The sequence below is a fragment of the Hemitrygon akajei genome, chromosome 31, assembly GCF_048418815.1.
Source record: "Hemitrygon akajei chromosome 31, sHemAka1.3, whole genome shotgun sequence".
Taxonomy (NCBI): Eukaryota; Metazoa; Chordata; class Chondrichthyes; order Myliobatiformes; family Dasyatidae; genus Hemitrygon; species Hemitrygon akajei.
Genome location: NC_133154.1, coordinates 17,570,594 through 17,590,633, shown reverse-complemented (window position 1 = coordinate 17,590,633; position 20,040 = coordinate 17,570,594). Strand labels below are relative to the sequence as shown.

Sequence of the window (20,040 nt, the reverse complement as noted above, 5' to 3'; positions counted from 1 at the left end):
TCCACCTTGGTGGTGGCAAACGGCCCCCAACCCCCGCAGCTCCCACTGAGTTTTGGGGCCAAGTTTTTCCGCCTTCCACTACCCTTTGTGTGAGAGAAAGTAGCCCTGAAAGAGCAAGAGAATTGTGCCCCCGGAATCAAAGGAAATATTTTCTCTCTCTCGTCTCATTCCACCATCCTCGCACACCTAGATTACAACACCCGCAATCGTTTTAGAAACAAAGAACCTCGTTTATACACTCTCTGCCCATGATTTAAATTGTGACTCCCGGCATAATTCTGGCGGATGTGCACCGCACCCACCAACACCACGCACTTTTCCGCAAGATAACTCTATGCTGCCAGTTCCCAATTGCAAATGTGGGCTATTAAAACTGCGACTAGGAGGCTGTTCGGAAAATGGTTTCCAGTACTGAGGCGAGAGTGGCCTCCGTCCCCCAGATACATGTGATGATAGACAGCTCGCCCCCACGCCACCCCCCACAACCTTCCAGACTCGCCGGAGCGCAGAGCAATGGATGGGATTGGGAGCGAGCGACGCTCAGCCAGCCGGGTCTGGCAGCGGCGTGAAGCAAACCCGGAGCGCGGGGCGTCACGTGACGCGGAGCAGCAGCGGCGCCGCGGGAGGGGGAGCGCGAGCGGGAATGGAGGCGGCGCGAGCGGCGGTGAGTACCGGGGACCCGGGGAGGGCGAGGGGATGAGAACCGGGCCGAGCGGCCGCCGTCCCCGCTCTTTCCCCCCACCACCACCACCCTCACGTCCCCGCTCCTCAGTCAGTCAGACCCCGGGACGGCTGCTCCCCCTCCCGGGACGCGCTGATTCCCGGGAAAGGTAAACCTCTCTCCCCCCCCGCATAAAATTACGGGGGATGGGGCGTCCCGGTCAGCCGGCGCCCGGTTATATGTGTGTCTGTATCTCTGTGTATGGTGGGGGAGGGGGAGGGAGAGAGAAGAGGGAGGATCCAGGCCATCCATTCCCGCCGCTCCCCCCACATCCCCGGCGTTGGATCTGGCGAGGAATGGCGCGCAAGGCATCGGGCCCGGCTCATACCGCACACCGACCCCCTCCCCACGGCCCCGCCGGCCCACCTCGATCCCGCCGCAGCCTTCATCCCGTGGAATCGACGAGCAGGGCTGCAGCCCCCCACCCCCACCGCCCGGGCCGTCTCCGGTTCCTGAGCCTGACCTACCGCCGCCTCCTCCTCTCCACTCCCCGGAGGGATGTTCGCACCGGACCCCGCGGCAACCTTACACCCCACCGCCAAAACCCGTTCCAATTCCTTGTCTCCTATCTATGCTCTCTCACTTCTCCCCCCCCACCAAAGCTAGTTTCTTTTCCTTGCCTCCCCTCCCCATATACAAACTTGTAATCCGCTCTTCTCTTTCCCTCCTTACCTGACCTTGTAACTTGTTTCTTCCTCACACGCCCAACCTTGTTGTTCCTTGCTCAAAATCGTCTCATAAACTCTTTTGCTCCCAAAACAATTCTGCTCCCGGTTTCTTCCCCCCCCCCCGACTCCAAAACGGCACTATAATCCTCCCCCTTGCACCTTCTCGTCCCTGACCTGGCCTTTATTATCTTCCTCCCGGGGCCCTGCCCCCCTCCCCTCCATTTCCAGTAGCCTCAACTCCTTCTCCATGCTCCACAAACTTATCCCCTGAAACCTTGTCCCTGTCTCTCCAGTCCCACTAACTTCTGTTGTGGACTCACTGGTGGCTGAGTTTTACACAGAAAATACATGTTAGAAAATTGAGCCCTGTGGGTCACTTTACAACTGGTAACCTGATCCTCCTTGGTGTTTGAGAGGCCACCATCCAAGTAGTACCTTTCAGAACTTCAAGATGCTTTCCTGTGATTGCAAATACACAGCTCATGCTGATACCGGACCTGATGATTATGTGGGTAATGAGGGTGTGGAGGGGTAGCAGAAAAACGTTGGTGGATGTGGTAAATGTTGAGGGGCAAAAGTCTTTGGTAGAAATTTTTTTTGAGTTGTGAGGGATTGAAAGGTGTTGAGAGCATCTTGGTGTTATACACAAATCACTGAACATATAGGTACAACGTGCAGTTAAAAACAAATGCTACACAAATCTTTATTACAAGAAAGGTTGAGTATGAGTTGATGTGCCTTACTGTAGTTTTACAGAGTATTGATAAAACCACATCCGAAATATTGTGAACAAGCCTGGTTTAGTCAAATCTTCCCACCCCCCCATCCCTAAACCCAAGCAAAGATTTACTTGTAATAGAGAGAGAGTGTAAGTGAAGGTTCACCATATTGATTTCTGAGAGCATGCATTTGTCGCATGAGGAGTGATTAAGCAGATCTGGCGATGTTCTGTGGAAGAATGAGGGGTAATCTCTTCGAAAAGCCGTACCAGGATTGATATCTAGAATTTGATTGCAGTCTCAACGTATGAGATTGGCTATTTAGGGCAATGAAATTTTTCTTTACCCATTAAATCTTTGGAATTCTCTGCTGAGGAGGCTCAGTTTTTAAGTACATTTAAGACAATTTTTAAGATATAAGGGAATGTACTGATTTTTTTTGAAAACCAAAATATTGATTTCAGCGCGTATTGCTGTATGATATTTTGCATCTATCTGAGAGGGCAAATGTGGCCGTTGAAGGTTGGTAGTTCCAAAACTATAATGCTTTCTTGATACTAAAGTCACAAGTATATATGCAATGATAGTAAAAACTCTCGAGTCTGTTGTCCATGCTAAAGAATTTCAGAAGAGCAGATTGTGATTTCTGAAGGTGTCCATAGTTGGGAGTTTTGCTGGTCGATTCAAAATGCACTGATGATGTCTCATTGTTTAAGAAAAGAGAGTGGAACTGCGCTGCCTGCCGGTCTGAAAGATCAATGCCAGTGAAGAGATGATGAATTTGCCATCTGAGCAATTGAATGAGAATGAGCTGATCAGGAAGAAATAGTGTTGATTGAGAAGGATTGAACATTGCTTGTTTCAGCTGCCTGATGCTTTTGAAGAGGCTATTGGCATGGTCAATAGGGCATAATCAATAGATGTTTTCTGTTTCCATTCCCTGATGAAGTTCCATGCAAGAGATTAGGGAAAGTGTGTGGAATTTGTATGAGATACCACTCTGGGAAAAAAAATGCCTAGTCCATTTTTGTGATATTTATTTGCTTCATACTAGAAATTAAGGATTGAACTTATAAAATATCTATTACTTTCAGTCTATCACATCCATGTGTGGACCTGGTATATCAGTCCTGCCTTTACCCAATCTTTCCCTGAATATTATTTTCTTTAAAGGAAATGTTTAGATCCTTTTGATTCTGACTTTCTATTGTGTGCACAGACCTTGAATGGGCTGACCGTAAAAGATTTTATCACTGCCTGATATCCTACCTTCCACACTCGAGTCCTTTGTCCATTTCTTTTGATTCTGTATCCCGTGAAGAATCAGAATCAAGTTTAATATCACCGGCATATGTCGTGAAATTTGTTAACTTTGCAGCAGCAGTGCAATACAAATCATGATAATGTGGAGAAAAAATGCTGTTAATTACAGTAAGTATATATTTATACTAAATAGTTAAATTAAAAAAGTAGTGCAAAAAATAGAAATAAAAAGTAGTGAGGTAGTGTTCAAGCATTCACTAATTAGAACAGCCGCTCTTCACTTGCCCTGTCTGAACCTATCATGATCTTGTACATCTATGAAACCTCTGCTCCATTTGGGGGGAAAAATGTTTCTCCTTGGAGCAGAGTACGTTTAAGGAATGAATTAGTGGATGTGTTCAAAATTTAAAGCACAATAGAGGGAAAAAAATGTTTCCATGGGCATGTCCATCAGTAATCAGAGTGTGTTGATTTAAGCTAATTTGTAAAGAAAACAAAGGTAAAAGTGAATTTTATTTTGTACAGTAAGTTAGGATCTGGAATGCACTGCCTTCAAGGATGGCAGAAACAGAGTCGGCAGGAATATTCGAAAAGGAATTGGTGGATTTACAGGATTAAGTGGGAAGAAGAGGGTAGTGGGACTGGATTATTTGTTCAGAGAGTTGGGATAAGTGTGTGGTTTTCTGTACCACAAAGTTCTGTTCTAACCATGTATTATTGGGATCAGAGTGCTTGAACGTTTGAGCAAATATTGATGAGTAGAGAGAAACAACATCTAGTGATGAGTATATTGAAATCCACAAAGTCACGGTTCTTTTGCAGCATCTTACCTTTTCACTATTTATAAAAGATTTTACCTTTTCTTCCTTTAGTCGTAAAGGAAGCAACATGGTTTCTCACAGTGAACTCCATTCCTTGGCCGGAAGTGTTGACTGCTTATTCCTCTCCTTAGATGATGCCTGACCTGCTGAGTTCCACCAGCATTTTGTGTTTGTTACTCCATTTCTGCTGTTTTGTCCACTTTCTGATATAGCTCTTTAAGAAGGATTATTTATGTGTATAGACTGAAGGTGTTGGTTTTGCTCTCAGAGCGGAGACAGCTCAGATGTGATAACGGTATTCAGAATCATGAAGGTTTTGGATGGTACAGTAAAAGAAACTTCATTGGTTGAAGGGTAGGAAACTTGAATGAATAGATTTAAGGAGACCAAGAGGAAATTGTTTGACTATTGTAGCTAAATCTTACCAAGGGGGTCATCACCAGGACAAACAAGTACAGGTCTATTGTCTATATGGAGTCAGAATTATTATCACTGACATATGTTGTAAAATTTGTTGTTTTGCAACAACAGTACATAATGCAGCAATACATGAAATATTACAATAAGAAAATACATTATAACAAATAAGTCATGAAAAAAAGGAAAGCAAAAAAGGTAGTGTTCGTGGGTTCGTCATCTGTTCAGAAATCTGATGGCGAACAGGAAGAAGCCGTTCCTCAATTGTTGAGTGTGTGCTTTCAGGCTCCTGTACCATCTCCCTAATGGTAGTAATGGGAAAAGGGCATATCCTGGGTGGTGAGGATCCTTAATGGACACAACCTTTTGAAGATGGCTTTGATGGTGGGGAAGGCAAGTTGCCCGTGATGGAGCTGGCTGAGTTTACAACGCTCTGCAACTCTTTCTGATCCTGTGCTGTGGCCTCTCTATACCAGACAGTGATGTAACCAGTTAGAATGCTCTTCATGGTCCACCTATAGAAATTTGCTAGAGTCTTTGGTGACATACCAAATCTCCTCAATCTCATGCTGAAATATAGGCCTTCTTTGTAATTACATCAATATGTTGGGCTCAGGATAGGTCTTCAGAGATGTTGATACCCAGGAACTTGAAACTGCTCATCCTTTTCACTGGTTGGTTTTCTGATGGCGTTAGGTTCCTAGATTCCACTGTGAGAAAAACAGCAAAAGTAAATAAAATTGGTGGTAACATAAACATAGGGGATTAGTAGGAGTTGGCAACTCAGCCCCTCAGACTTCCTCTGCCCTATAATATAATCATGTCTAATCAGACCAGAATTTCAATTCTTCATTCCTGTTTACTTTGGTAACCTTTCTTTGGTCTCTATTTACCTCTTTGAAATATTGGAGAATTTTACTCCCAGTGCTTTGTGAGAAAGAGGCCCAATGACTCAATCCTCAGAAAAAGAAAATCACCTTTTTCATTGAGTGGACCTTTTAATTTGTTAGTGACCTTGTTTTAGATTCTCTACAGAAAGAAGCATCCTTTCCAGGCCCAGCTCATACAGACTTTTCAGGATGTTACGTTTCAATCAAATTTTCCCTCATTCATCTAAAATCCTGTGGATGTCCAATTTTTGTAAGGTATAATCTAGCTATCAAACTTGTAAACTTTATATAAGCTACATCTAAATAAGATGTTCAATACTGGACCTTGTATTCCAGATATGATCTCACCATTGTCCTTTATAACCAAAGCACAAAGTGGAGAGATTTTGTTTTGTGTTCAATTCCCCAAGAAATAAACATTATTAGTTTCCTAATTACTTAATTACTTGCTGTAGCTGCACACAAGTGACCCCCCCCCCTTCCCCCAACGTTATGGCAATTTGGCTAATAATAAATTTGCCTTTACGGAACTCACAATCCACTACTTAAAAGTATAATTAAAAATACTCTATGTAGTGGGGGTGAGAAGTAAATAAACACTTTTTTTCTTGTGCATGCATAGATAATATGGTTCATGTTACAGAAGATCATGATATGCACTCTTCTCTAGGAAAGTCCCCCACCCCTGTAACACAGGGTTTGACTGTACTAGCCTTTTGCAAATGATTCTTTAGGGCACCAAAGCTTCTCAGAGCTGCGATCTTCCACCATTTGGATAATGTCCTTGTTTCATTTTTCCTGCCAACTTGATTAATTTCATATTTTTTACATATTGTACTCCAGCTCTAGACCTATGCCCAAATAACTTAACCTTTGTAGCTGCCTTCTGTTCTCTTCACAACAAGATTTCAGATCTATCTATACTAGTAAGTTAAGTGACTGTAGCTTTCTGTCATTCAAGTTAGTTATTAATGCATTGATTTTGTTTGGATTGATTTGGGGATGACATGCAGAGAGCACAGAATGTTTGGAAGGAATGAATGGCTATGGTGTTGATAAGGTGCCAGTCAGGTCAGCTGCTTTGCTCTGGCAGATGAGTTTTAGGCAAATAGGGAGGGATGGAGGTTGCTGGAAAGGCTTTGGGGTGTCAGGCAGAGTGAGTCAGTCTTTTGCTGAGGAATACCTAGCTTCTGAGCTACTCTGTCATCACAGTATTTTATGTGGCTGATCTGGTTGCCTTTCTGATCAATGGTTCACCTGTAACAGTTGATGGTGAGAGTTGGGCTGTGATATGTCAATGAGGGGTAACAAGGGATGAAAAGTTCCATATCCAAAGTTTTTGCTGAAGAGTTCGGTTGCAAGTTGTGTAAATGGAATTGAGCTTTAAAAGGGTCATAAAATTAAAGAATGCTACAGCATTGGAAGATCCTGTTTGGTTCAAAGGGTCAACCTAATTCTTTCATAGGAAATCCAATTAATTTCTTGTTTCTCCCCCCATTATCTTACAATTATTTTTATAATTATTGATCCAGTTTCTTTTGAAGATCTTTCTTTGTTAGGTTGGCAGAGGCAAATTCAGAGCATCTAAATGCCAATTGCTCATTGTATTCGTAAAATAGCTGGTCTCATTCTGTTTCTGCTCTTTACCTTAAATCAGTTCCCTTAAGTTTTCTACTCTTTAACCGTTGTAAATGTGTTTAAATCTAGAAATGGCACAATTTTGAAAAGAGTAATCAAATCTCTTAACCTTCTCCAAGGAGTATAATGTCAATCTCTTTAGTCTATCTCTATTACTAATCCTAGCTAAAATAGATTGCAGTATACAATGGAAAATTGAGTTCAATGTGAGAAGGCATCATGAGAGGTAATCAAAAAGTTTAAAATATCAAACCAGTGATCAAGTAGATACTATTTCCTCTGGTGGCAAATTCAAAAATTAGAAGAGTGAAATTAGGAGATTTTTTTATTCACACGTGGATTGTTGAAAATCTGGAATACCATCCTCCATTTTGGAGGAGTCATTAGGAGTTTTTAAGATTAATATTCATTTAGCAAATTTCTAGAAATAATGAAGAGTAAAGAGTTACTAGTCAATTGGATATAATTGCATGGATGAACAAATTGTAGGTGCTGAATGACCATAGGGTGCAAATGCAATTTGTCCAAGCTCCTTTGACATGCTTCATCTTTTAATAAAAATTCATCTTGGATCTAATATTTGGCCTCTATTGGTATCCTTAATCTTGTTCTTTCTCAGTGCTTTTTGCTTGTGGTGTGGGTATCTGTGTTCCCTACAAGGTCAGTCTTTGCTCCAGTTGCTTTTTACAGATTTTCTTCAGATGCTCGTTTTCTGTTGTATCTCCAGTCTTGAGCACTCTCATTTTAATCAGAGCCTAGTGTCGTGTATGTGCCCTTCTCAGTGCCGTGTGGTACAGATTCTGTCCTAGCTAAGTGCAGTGGAGGCCCGCATTCCTCCACCTCCTCCTCTGACCGTGGCCCCATGTGGCTGTTGACAAGCTGACAGTTTCTGACGGCTATGAATTGTAAATGTGCTCTCCGTTCATGCAGTTCACTGTACTAAGATGGGCTGCCTGAGGCTGTACGTACCAGTTTGTAAATGTATGGCAAAATATTGTCATTTTTCATACTGGGGTACAGTGCTGGTGGTTATGGGTTTGTCACTCTTTTAAATGCTGTTTTCCTATGCTAGACTTGACTAGACGAGATTTCTCATGTTCAATCAGAATTTCTCAAGCATCTAAAATATGGCTGATTTAGATGATCAGAAATTGGGTATCCTGTTATTTTTCTCTCCCTTTTGAGGATTAAAACAAATAAATTTGAAATTGAGCTAAATTTTAAGCAATGTTTAAAAAGGTGGAAGGGGGAAAACCAGTTTAACACTGATAGTGCTGAAATCCATCACCAGCCTCAATGATTGCTAATAGGTGAACAAATATAAGGCAATAAAGTTGCACAAATTTGTGAAGGGCAGTTCATTTCAGTATGTGTGTGTGTATGGCTTTCCACAGGACATTTAAAAAGGACTCATGCAGAAAAACTGCTGGTAAAAACATCTGGTATTGGAGGTTGGTAACTGGTTGACAGATAGTTGGAATAAAAAGAATGTACTCCAGTAGGTTGGCAAGTGCAGCTTTGAAGCTTCTGTTGTTGAGCATATGTGTAAATGCTTTGAAGGAAAGAGAACAGCATATCCAAGGTTATAGATGACAATAAATTGTGAGCCACAGTAAATATAAATGGATTTGGGGAGCTGCAAAGAGATACAATACAAGGGTATAGAGCAGCAGTGAACCATACAGTAGAAATGATAGGAAGTTAGTCTTTTTTAATTAGTGTAAGATTGAAAGATTTTTGTGTTCCGATAGACCTTGTACACAAATCATTCAGTCATTTGCAGGTATGTCGCAAGTAACTGGGAAGACAAATGGCAAGTTAGCCTTTACTGTGGGAGTAGAAATGTTTTGCTCCACTTGAATCTGAATATGGAATATTATGTACTGGTCTGGTTTTCCTACCTAAGGAAGGATATACACTCAGTGACCATCTATTAGGTACAGGAGTGAGTCTCTGTCGTAACTTCTCCACTTGTGCGTTCAGAGTTACTCTTCTGCACACCACTGTTGTAACGCATAGTTATCTGAGTTACTGTCGCCTTCCTGTCAGCTTGAACTTGTCTGGCCATTCTTCTCTGACCTCTCTCATTAACAGGGTATTTTTGTCCACAGAACTGATGCTTTTTGTTTATCACACCATTCTTTGTAAACTCGAGAGACTTGTGCACATTGAAAATCCCAAGAGATCAGCATTTTTTGAGATACTCAAACTACCCCATCTGGCACCAACAATCATTCCACAGTCAAAGTCACTTAGATCATATTTCTTCCCCATTCTGATGTTTGGTCTGAACAACAACTGAACCTCTTGACCGTGCTTGCTTTTATGTATGAATTGCTGGCATTTGATTGGCTGATTAGATATTTGCGTTAACAAGCAGGTGGCCACTGTGTACGTTCAAAGCAAAAATTTATTTTTGTATCAAAGATCAAGGGGTATGGGTTTGTGCAGGAAAGTGGCATTGAGATAAAAGGTCAGCTGTGATCTTATTGAATGGTGGGAAAAGCACAAGGGAACAGGTGATATTCCTTTTGATGTATATTTTTATCTGATTCTGCAAATCTCCTTTGCCATTATCTTAGATTGTATCTGATTCTTAACATCACATCCTCTTTTCCACCCACTCATTCATGGGTAAAGGCATCACTGAGAAGGTTAAGGTTTATTACCAATTCCCATGTTTTTTTTAGTGGTAAACTCCCATCTTGAGCTGTTGCAGCTTAAACTATAAAGGTACTTTTGCAATAACTCTGAAACAGGAATTCAGAATTTAGCTCTGAATGTCTTGATTGTTTTGAATATGCTGGATCATTCCATATCCTCAGTCCAAAGCATTCACAGGCCTTTAAAGAAAGATTTCTCATCTTAGTTTTAACTGGTAGATTGTTATGCTGACACTGAATTTTGCACACTCCAGTCAGGGGAAAAAATATCTCAGCATGTAATCTACCAATTTTTCTCAGAATCTTCAGTGAGAGCACTTCAATATTCTAAAGCCTGACCTACAGAGTCATTGAAAACTTACAACACACAAGGCCATAGTTCAGCCCATGTCTCTGCAATTGGACAAAGCCTTAGCCAACCTAATTGCAGCACTGTGTCTCTAGCCCTGCAGGTCACAGCTCTTCAGGTACATATCCAAGTAGTTTTTAAGTGTTCTGAAGGCCTTTACCTCCACCATCCTTTCAAGCAGTGAGTTCTGAGACCCCCATTTTATCTCCCCTCAATCCACCTATCTGTAACTTTCTGCCCACCCCCTGGATTTTGGTCACACAATTATGTGAAATGCATCCTTCCCGTATACTCTGAGATTCCTCATAATTTTATTTATCTCAGTGAAATCTTCCCTTAGCCTCCTCTGTTCCATGTAAAATAACCCAAGCTTATCCAATTTCATAGCTAAAATTACATCCTAATAAATCTCCTGTACACTCTGTATCATGCAAGTGCACCTGTCCTATAACGTGGTGACCAGAATAGAGTCCAGAGTTGTACGGTGCGGAAACTCACTATATACATGCCTGCCATTCTGCTTGCTTGTTTATTTATTTATTTATTTATTTCGTGATACAGCATGGAGTAAGCCCTTCAAGCCATGCCACTCCAGCAACCCAACAATATCGATTAACCCTACCTAATTGTAGGACAATTTGATAATGAAGAGTTAACCTACCTGTACGTGATTGGACTGTGGGAGGAAGCTGGAGCACCCAGGGAAAACCAAACCTAGGGAGGACGCACAGAGACTCCTTACAGAACGGGAACATGCCGACCTGTAATAGCATGGCACTAACTGCTAAGCCATCATGGCTAATCTCTAATAATTGGCAATTCAGGTTATTGTCTAGATGCTTCTTAAATGTTGTGAGAATATCTGCTTCTTACATCAGATTCAGGTTTATTTATTTATCCCATGTGCATCCAAACATACAGTGAAATACTTTGTGTTAACAGCCAGCACAACACAAGGATATGTGGAGGGGCAGCCCGCAAGTGTTACCACACTTTCTGACGCTAACATAGCATGCCCTCAGCATTCAGCAAAGCATCAAAACAAAGTACAACAAGTGCTTTTACTTTGTAAAATAAGTACTGTACTTGGCTAGACAAGTCCTTTTCACACTCTCCCATCCACCCATAGGGCTCCAGCCACAAGACAGGCCATCTATGGGCCTCCAGCCTTCAGTCCCTGGCCTGGACTCAGACATTGAACGTGCTGACCCAGGTACTTTGACTTTTGGACTTCCATCTCCAAAATCAACATCTTCAGTCTTCAACCTTTAGCTTCAGCCTCCGGTTTCGACCCCAGACCTCACTGATCATGGGACCTTGACCTCTGGACTTTCATGGACCTCTGATGCTGGGACTCATTGACTTGGCCCTCCTGGACCTGTGACCCCAGAATTCACTGACCTGGAGGGATCACCAGTGCTTGTTCTTGGGGCCTCCTAATCATGGTCCTTGGTACATAGTTCGCTATTCTTTGTCCTTGGCGCTTGCCAACCCAGCTCCCAGAGATCACTAGACTTCGACCACAGAGTGCCCCCAACCTAGGTTCCAACCACCAGCTCCTACCCTTAACTGCCCCTGACCTCTAATGCCCCTTTGTCCCTATCTCTAAACCCTCACCTGGCCCCTAAATCTATGCATGATGAACATTGCAGCCTGGCACCACCTTGAAAATCACCTTGGGCACTGCAACAGGCTCCTGAAACCACTTCTTCTATGATGGTTGAGTGCAAATTTAGTGCCCTGATCTGGTTTGGTGCTCAATTAGAATCAGAAGACTAGACCTGAAAACGTGTTAAATCTCAGTCCTTCGTACTTCAACCCTGTAATCCATTAATCAATATTGTAAGCAGTCCTTCCAATACCTCCAAGAAAAGTATAGATGTAGAGAGCAAGACTACTGCAGTGGTGCATGACTTTTTTTCTGGGAAAAGTTTTATTGACAATCAAAACACTTAAATGCCATTGTAATGGCAACTCCTATTCTGACTTCAGTGTTGTGCAGTTAAATAGAGATAATACATCTTATTTGGGAAATCTGAAAGCTAAAAGGATGTCTGGTTAGTCATTGACTTTCAATGGATAGTAATGGATTTTCATGAGAGTGGCAAGTTTCAAGTCATTTTCATTGAATTGTTTGGGTTAACAGGTGTACCTTCAGTCTTCTACTTTTTTACTGTTGTTAATTTTGACTAATTTTAATTTTTGATTTTGTTTTAATGTGACTGTAAGCACCTTTCAGAGATATTCAAAGAGTTCTGGCAGCTGGTTTTGCCTGGGGGGGTGTGTGTGTGTGCGATTTTACCAGCTGTCAAACTGGTAAAAGACCACACACTTTCCTACCACACTATATTCCATCTGCCACTTCTTTGCTCTGTCTTCTAATTTCAATAGGTAAACTTAATGTCAGAGAAATGTATACAATATACATCCTGAAATTCTTATTATATAATAAGCATCCACAAAAACAGAGGAGTGCCCCAAAGAATGAATGACAGTCAAATGTTAGAACCCCAAAGCTCCCAGCAAAAAGGCATTGGTGCCCTTCTCCGAGCACTCAAGCGTGCATCAAAGCATCAATAAAGACACAGACTTGCAGTACCCCAAAGACGACTCGTTCACCCAGTAATTTAACATACCACAGGCTCTCTCTCTGTCCCTAATAAGGGAAAAAGAGATATCCCCGTGTCATTGCAAGAGGGGAGACATAACAAACAACTGGCGGATTTATGATGTTAAAAGTCTGTTGTGTCGCTTTTTCTAAGCTTTGCACCCAGAGAGGCTCAGGTCTCTGGGCACACAGCTCATGGCAGCTAACTTGCTGTTCCTGATGTTCTGTGTTCTCACACTCGCCTCACTCAGGGGCACTGAGTTAGAATCAGCCCGTCTCCAGAGCCATGAAAATCTGGCACTCTGAAGGCGCACTAGCCTTCCAGGCCGAGTCCTTGGGATATTAAAAAGGGGCCAGTCATGAGGCCCTGAGAGCGGTTCCCATTCCCACAAAGAACTGAAGTCAGAGTGTAACTCCAGGTCAGGGTCTTCAAAAGAATCTTGAAAAGAAAAAAAAGATATCAAAGATAGAAACAGAGCTGTTTCTGAAGATGCAAGCAAGGGAGTTGCTGTTTTAGCTCCTAATTTGTCTAAGTCCTCCTGCAAACTTCCTGATTCCTCACTCACCTCTCCATTTATCTTTGTATTGTATGCAAACAAGACCATCAATTCTGTCATTCAAATCATTAACATATAATGTGGTCTCAACACTGACCCCTCTGGAGCACCACTTGTCATCAACAACCAACCAGAATAGGCCCCTTTTATTTCCACTCTTTGCCTCCTGCCAGTCAGCCAATCTGCTAGTATCTTTCCTGTAATTCCATGGGCTCTTAACATATTAAACATCCTCATGTGTGGCACCTTGTAAAAGGCCTTCTGAAAACCAAGTAAACAACTTCCACCGACTCTCCTTTGTCTACCCGATCTGTTATTTCCTCAAAGAATTCCAACAGATTTGTCAGGCAAGATTTCCCCTTAAGGAAGCCATGCTCACTTTGGCCTCTTTGATAGTGTCCCCATCTAATCAACTTTGCCCAGCTCGTCTCATGCCTCTGTAATTCCCTTTACTTCCACTGTAATGCTGATATATCTGATCTTATTTTCTGCCTCTCAAGCTACTCTGTGAATACTATCATATTATGATCACTGCCTCCACTTCCTTTACCTTAAGCTCCCTAATGAAGTCTGGTTCATTACATAACATCTATACCAGAATTGACTTTACCTTAGTGGGCTCAATCACAAGCTGTTTTAAAAAGCCAACTTGTAGGTATTCTACAGATTCTCTCTTTTGGGACCCTACATATTAAAATCTTCCATCACTATCGTAGCATTGACCTTTTTACATGCATTTTCTATGTCTCACTGTAATTTGTACCCCATATCCTGGCTACTGTTTGGAGGTCTGTATGTAGCTTCCATCAAGGTCTTTTTACCATTACAGTTTCTTAACTCTCCTCACCCGGATTCTACATCTTCCAATCCTATGTCACCTCTTTCTAAAGAATTGATTTCATTTTTTTTTTACCAACAGAGCCACCCCACCCCATCTGCCTACCTACCTGTCTTTTCAATACGATGCGTGTTCCAGGATGTTCAGCTCCCAACTACGATCTTCCTTCAGCCGTGACTCAATGATACCCACAGCTTCATATTTGCCAATATCTAACTCTGCTATAAGATCATCTACTTTATTCCGTATACTGCATGCATTCAAATATAACGCCTTCAGCCCTGTATTCATCATCCTTTTCAATTTTACCCCAGTGTTACATTTCAACTCATCCTACTGACTGCAATTTTGCCCTATCATCTGTCTGTCCTACCTCACAGACTTACTATAGGGTATAAAGGCTGTCCCATCCTCAGCCCTATCACTCAGGTTCCCCTCCCCCCGTAAATTATTTTAGACCCTCGCCAACAGTTCTAACAAACTGTCCACAAGGATATTGGTCCTCCTTGGTTTCAAGGGTAACCCATCTTTTTTATACAGGTCATATGTTTCCCAGAAGAGATCCCAATGATCGCGAAATCTGAAAGCTTACCCCTGCATCACTTCCTCAGCCACTCATTCATCTGTACTATCTTCCTTTTCTTGTTGCTGAGGGGAATTGCCACAGGGGCGCCCTGCACTGACTGCATTACCAGAAGTTTGAGAAATCGATGTTCATGCCATCAGGTTGGAGACTGCCCAGACGGAACATAAGGTGTTCCTCCAACCTGATGGTGGCTTCATCACGACAGTAGAGAAGGCCATAGATTGACATTTTGGAATGCGAATAGGAAGTGGAATTAAAATGGGTGGCCACTGTGAGATCCCGGCAAAATGGTCTCCCAATCTGTGTTGGCTCTCACTGATATGCAGGAGGCCACTCTGAGAGCACTGGACATAGTATATGATCCCAACAGACTCATAGGTGAAGTGTCGCCTCACCTGGAAGGACTGTTTGGGGCCCTGAATGGTAGTGAGGGAGACTGTGGAGGGGCAGTTGTGGTACTTGTTCTGCTTGCAAGGGTAAGTGCCAGGAGAGAGATCATTTATGATTTTAGTTTTAAGAGTTGGACTTGAATGGCTATTCAATCTCCAATTTAAAGATGCATGCTGTCATTTTAAAATTCCTATTGTTAATTCCGCTGCTACTTTTAGGCTATGTATTTTGACATCCCTGTTCCTGTGGGTAGTGGTAATTCTCCTGTCAATCAAGCTTCTGGAACAAAGTGACTAGGAATTATTTTGCACATATTGTAAAATTATTCTTCACTATTGGAAAAAGTGAGATGGCAGGATGGAGATGCATCTCTGCTAAAGGAAGTGAAAGGCGCTCCTTTCCCTTCGCTAGCCTGCAGGTCACCCTTGGGCAAGGTGTAGCACCTGCTTAGCCCCCGATCAGGGTCACGTTAAGCCATGGGAGCAGGTGGTGGACGGCTGTATGAGCAGCTGGTACGTATGACAAGTCCTGGTTATGCGACCACTCACGCCAGGCAGACACACTCTGAAGAGTGTTGATAATGGTTGGGATCACACATCTTGTAAAGACACTGCCCAGAGAAGGCAATGGCAAACCGCTTCTGTAGAAAAGATTGCCAAGAACAGTCATAGTCACCTATGTCATATGACACAGCAGATAATGATGATTTTAAGAAGAGGTATTTTTGTGGGGAGACGAAACACTTTTTATAGATGGTGTGGAATAGATCATTTGCCCCAATGTATTTGGGTAACAATAGTTGAATAGATTTTAATAAATAAATTAATGGATTAAAATCCGCTTTGAATTACACTGAGAGAGTCGTGCTGCAAGTTCCAGTCCACAATCAGTTGTGTGGCTGACAATGCTGTCATTACACACTTTGCACACGATGGAATCCGGCCATGTAACCATATCACAGTAATTACACCCTTCTGTCTTTGTTGTTGCTGTTTCACCACTAAGCAGAGTTTAGCTACAGTATTAGAAACTCATGCAGGGAAACTCCTAATATGCATTTAAAATTTTTAGATAAATAATACACAGGCATTCTCTTAATTTATTTATAGAAAATTAATTCATGGCCTTTTCCTTACTTTTGAAATGTTGGTATTGTCAGTAAATTAATGTCCATTTCACAAGGCCTCGAGAAGGTAATGGTGAACTGCCACTATGAACCGTTGTATTCATTTGGTTCAGATGTGGAGGGAGCCATTGTATTTAGGCAGCTATGAGGTAACAAGAATATTATTCCAAGTTGGTACGTCTCTTTACGGGAAAGAGTTGGCCGGCAAGGAAAATTTCAGTTGCTCAGTTGGCAGGCAAGGAAAATTTCAGTTGGTTCTTTGGTAGTAAAGGTTTCTACTTTGGAAGGTGTCATCGATGTAAAATACCAACTGCAGTATAGAGTGTAAATGATACACTGCAGCAATAATATATGGATACTTTTCCTGGATGCCAATGAACTTGCGTTATTGGGGTTCTTCAATGAGACAAGTGGGAAGTACTCTTTCCATTTCCTGACTTGCACCTTGTGGATGGTGAAGGGGATTTGGGAAGTTGGGAGGTAAGAACCTGCTGTAGAGACTCAGGCCTCGGACCATTTCTCATACCAACAGCATTTGTATTACTAATCCAATAAAATTTAGAGTCAGTAGTTGCATCATTAATTCGGAACCTTGATGTTATGATTAGCATATTTTCACTATAGTTTATGACCCTATTGAAACCAATGGAGTAGAATACTGGGTGTCTGTCAAATAGTTCGAATTTTCTTGGTACCATCCCAGAGGTTCTTCCACTATTTTGAACAAGGGATTCCTAGGAATTGATGGGTTGTTACACTTTTACAAGGAGGCGTCAAAATCATCCATGTTTTTTCTCTCTCCATTCGGTGATCTCTAAAGTTTGCTAATGATCACTGCCTCCTGGTGGGCCATTGTTCGGAGTCAGAGATCATTCTATTGAAACACCCGTTTTCTCAGGTGACTAAAAGCTGTGTTGATGCACTGAAAAAGGTGGTGAATTTCATCACTGGTGCTGAGTCATTGGTAGCTCCTGAGGTATGAGAACTGGTCCATATGTTTAATCAGAGTAGGATGTTAAGTATAAGACCCATCCTTGTACACTTGACTGAACAAGTTAGCAATGACCTAACCCAGAAAATTGCCTTGAGGAATTCCTACAGTAATGTTCTGAGATCAAATAGTTGATCTCCAACAACATAACTATGAGGGATATATTACTCTAGACATTGAGTTTATTCTTCATGTCCCATTGGCCAGGTCTGTTAGGGCTCCTCAAAGTTACAATCTGTCAACTTAGCCTTGATTTCAAAGAGTCATTCTTATCTCACCATTGGAGTTCAGCTCTTTTGTGACACAAGTTCAGTCGATGTAGTTATTAGAGGATGACTTTTTGGCAAGATGCCAACATGTTAAATTTGGTAATTTAAGGTATGCGGAATATGCCTATCAACCATGTCCCACAGGATTATTATAAAGTATTTGAATTAACAAGTAAAATATATTGATCAGCACCTTACAGCCAATGTCATACTATTGAAGTTACTATCTTGGTAGTGCAATGCAGCTGATATTTTTGCAGATCTTAGCACTGACTGTAAGTCCAACCATTGACGTACAAAATGTGCTGTACTGTGGAGATGGGAATTAATGACGGCGATGATTGATGCTGTAGTGTTTTTGTGTGGAGCCTGGGAATGATTTGGTGGATCTTACTCAGAAGTTGCATGCTGGTCTTGTCAAGGGCTGCCAGCTAATACTGTCGTTATTTATTTGTATGGTAGCCTTGGGATTGATGCTGAACTGTTGGAAATTCTCTTCAGATTATTTTTGGAGCCTTTGTACAGATAACCTTTCTTTTTCTACCCTGCCATCCTTTCAATTATGAGATCCAGTTGTTCAATCCACCCAAGTGTTCATTTTTAAACAGTGCATGTAAAGTGTCCAAGCTATTTAACAAGCTGTGAAAAGATTGCACTATACCATAAAAACATAAAATCATTGTAGAGCTCGATAAAAAGATGACACATGTTCAGTAGATTGAGGATTGTTCAGCCCTAGGAACTTGGAGTGGAGATGGTACTGATCCACATTTTTCAAATATTGGCAAGTCAGACATGGGGATATCATAATGGGATACAGGTTATAGCAAGAATTTTTGTTGAGATCAAAGACAAGGTAAAAGAGCTGAGATATTTTAGAAAACCTTCAAAAGTGACTTGAAGGATGTTGTGTCAGAGGACCATCAGGAGACCATGGTCACTCCATAAGAAATCTTGCAGCATCCTGAACTTTGCGCATTCAAAGAGCCATTGAAGCAAGAACATATTTATTTTTCTTGATCGAAGGGTTTTAAGATTATATATGAAGAACAAATTAAAGAGCATTAGGGCATGATGTAACAGCTTTTCTCCATTTAAAATTTCAAACACATATAAATCATCTCCTCTGGAGAGCATTGAAAAATGACAAAAGAATTTCAGATGTTGGAAATCTGGAATATAAACAAAGTGATGAAAATACTCAATAAATCTGCCAGTGTCTGTGCAGAGCAAAATCGAGTTTATGTTTCAGGTTGATGACCCTTCGTCAGGACTGAACAAGTCAGTGCTCTGGAGAATATTTGCCCAGACTTGGATGGAATTACTGATTTTCATATTTTTGGGATAACCCAGCTAATGTAGAGCAGGGGTTCCCAATGCTTTTATACCAAGGACCGTTAACCGAGGTGTCTGTGGACCCCAGGTTGGGAACCCCTGATGTAGAGGTGTGATGATGTAGATATCCGTTTGCATACTTGTGATAACGTGTTAAAAATCAAGTAATCAGATTGATGATTTGAATGGGACATAGGTAGAATTCCTTTGATCGTTAACTAACTGCATGGTTTTTTTGCATACTAAAGGAGGTCTCTGTTTAATATCTCTACCGAATGATGACACCCCTGACAGTACAGCAATCCCTCAGTACTGCTGTGGCATATCAATCAATGGACTGTGACTTAAGCCCACAGCATACTGACTTGAGGTAAGAGTAACCCGCTTAGCTACAGCCGATGTTTTTTTTTGCTCCCATTGTGCCATTTGGTTAAGCTGGAATCTGATTTCCCGTGCACAGAGCTGATTGTAAATTTGGTAAATGATAGAAGACGTTTACCTAGCCAGTGCCAATTACAGCCAAGGGTTGAGTTATTGGGATTTATACTGGGGCTCTGGAAGGATGAATTGAAGCCAAGTTGCCTGTTGGTTTCTTTGGGTGGACTGTGGCAAACACAGGTAGTGTTTTAGACTGGAATTATTCCTGGCACGTCTGTGTTTATTAGCGGCCTCTTTATGTAATCGAAACCTAGTCTTCAGTGATAACGAGCTTGGATCAGCATTCAGTTTGCATGCAGATTCGTGGTGTACCTTGTGCTCTTCACACCCACCGTGGATGGTCATGGTCTTGTTGGTAAGTTGAATAACATTGTAACTCCCAGCAGGGCAGAGAGTACTGCACTGTGAGGACATGTTGGAGATGAGATTGAGGGTGCTGGGCCACTGGGGGAATGGTTGGGCATGAAGATGTGCTCCACAGCCAAGGATCACTATTTTGAATAAAGTAGGAGAGAAACAGTAAACGTTTTCTGCTTCTCAGTGAATGCAAGGAATTCCATGGTGCTGTTCAAAGAACGGCAAAGCTCTCCCTGGTGTAAAAGCTATTATTCATTTCTTAACCACCATCACTCGAAATAAACCACATAATCATTTAGCTTATGGGGGAATTTTTTTTAATATAAGTTAGCTGCTGGTGTGCAACAATGATTACATGACGAAAAAACTTCAGTGATTGTAAAATTTGGAGCAATC

General features: G+C 41.8%; 1 protein-coding gene across 4 annotated transcripts in view; it reads left to right on the top strand.

The window, feature by feature from the left end:
* The first annotated feature begins 554 nt into the window (after positions 1 to 554).
* Positions 555 to 20,040, top strand: part of tcf20 (transcription factor 20) — a 66,744-nt gene continuing 47,258 nt past the window's right edge. For 2 of the 4 annotated variants that reach the window (XR_012096867.1, XM_073033563.1), the window contains exons 1-2: positions 556 to 664; positions 19,098 to 19,219. The gene's annotated coding sequence lies outside the window, so the exon portion shown is untranslated. Of the gene's footprint in view, positions 665 to 707; positions 831 to 19,097; positions 19,220 to 20,040 lie in introns of those variants that run through there. The other 2 variants (XM_073033565.1, XM_073033566.1) reach the window with 2 other exon arrangements.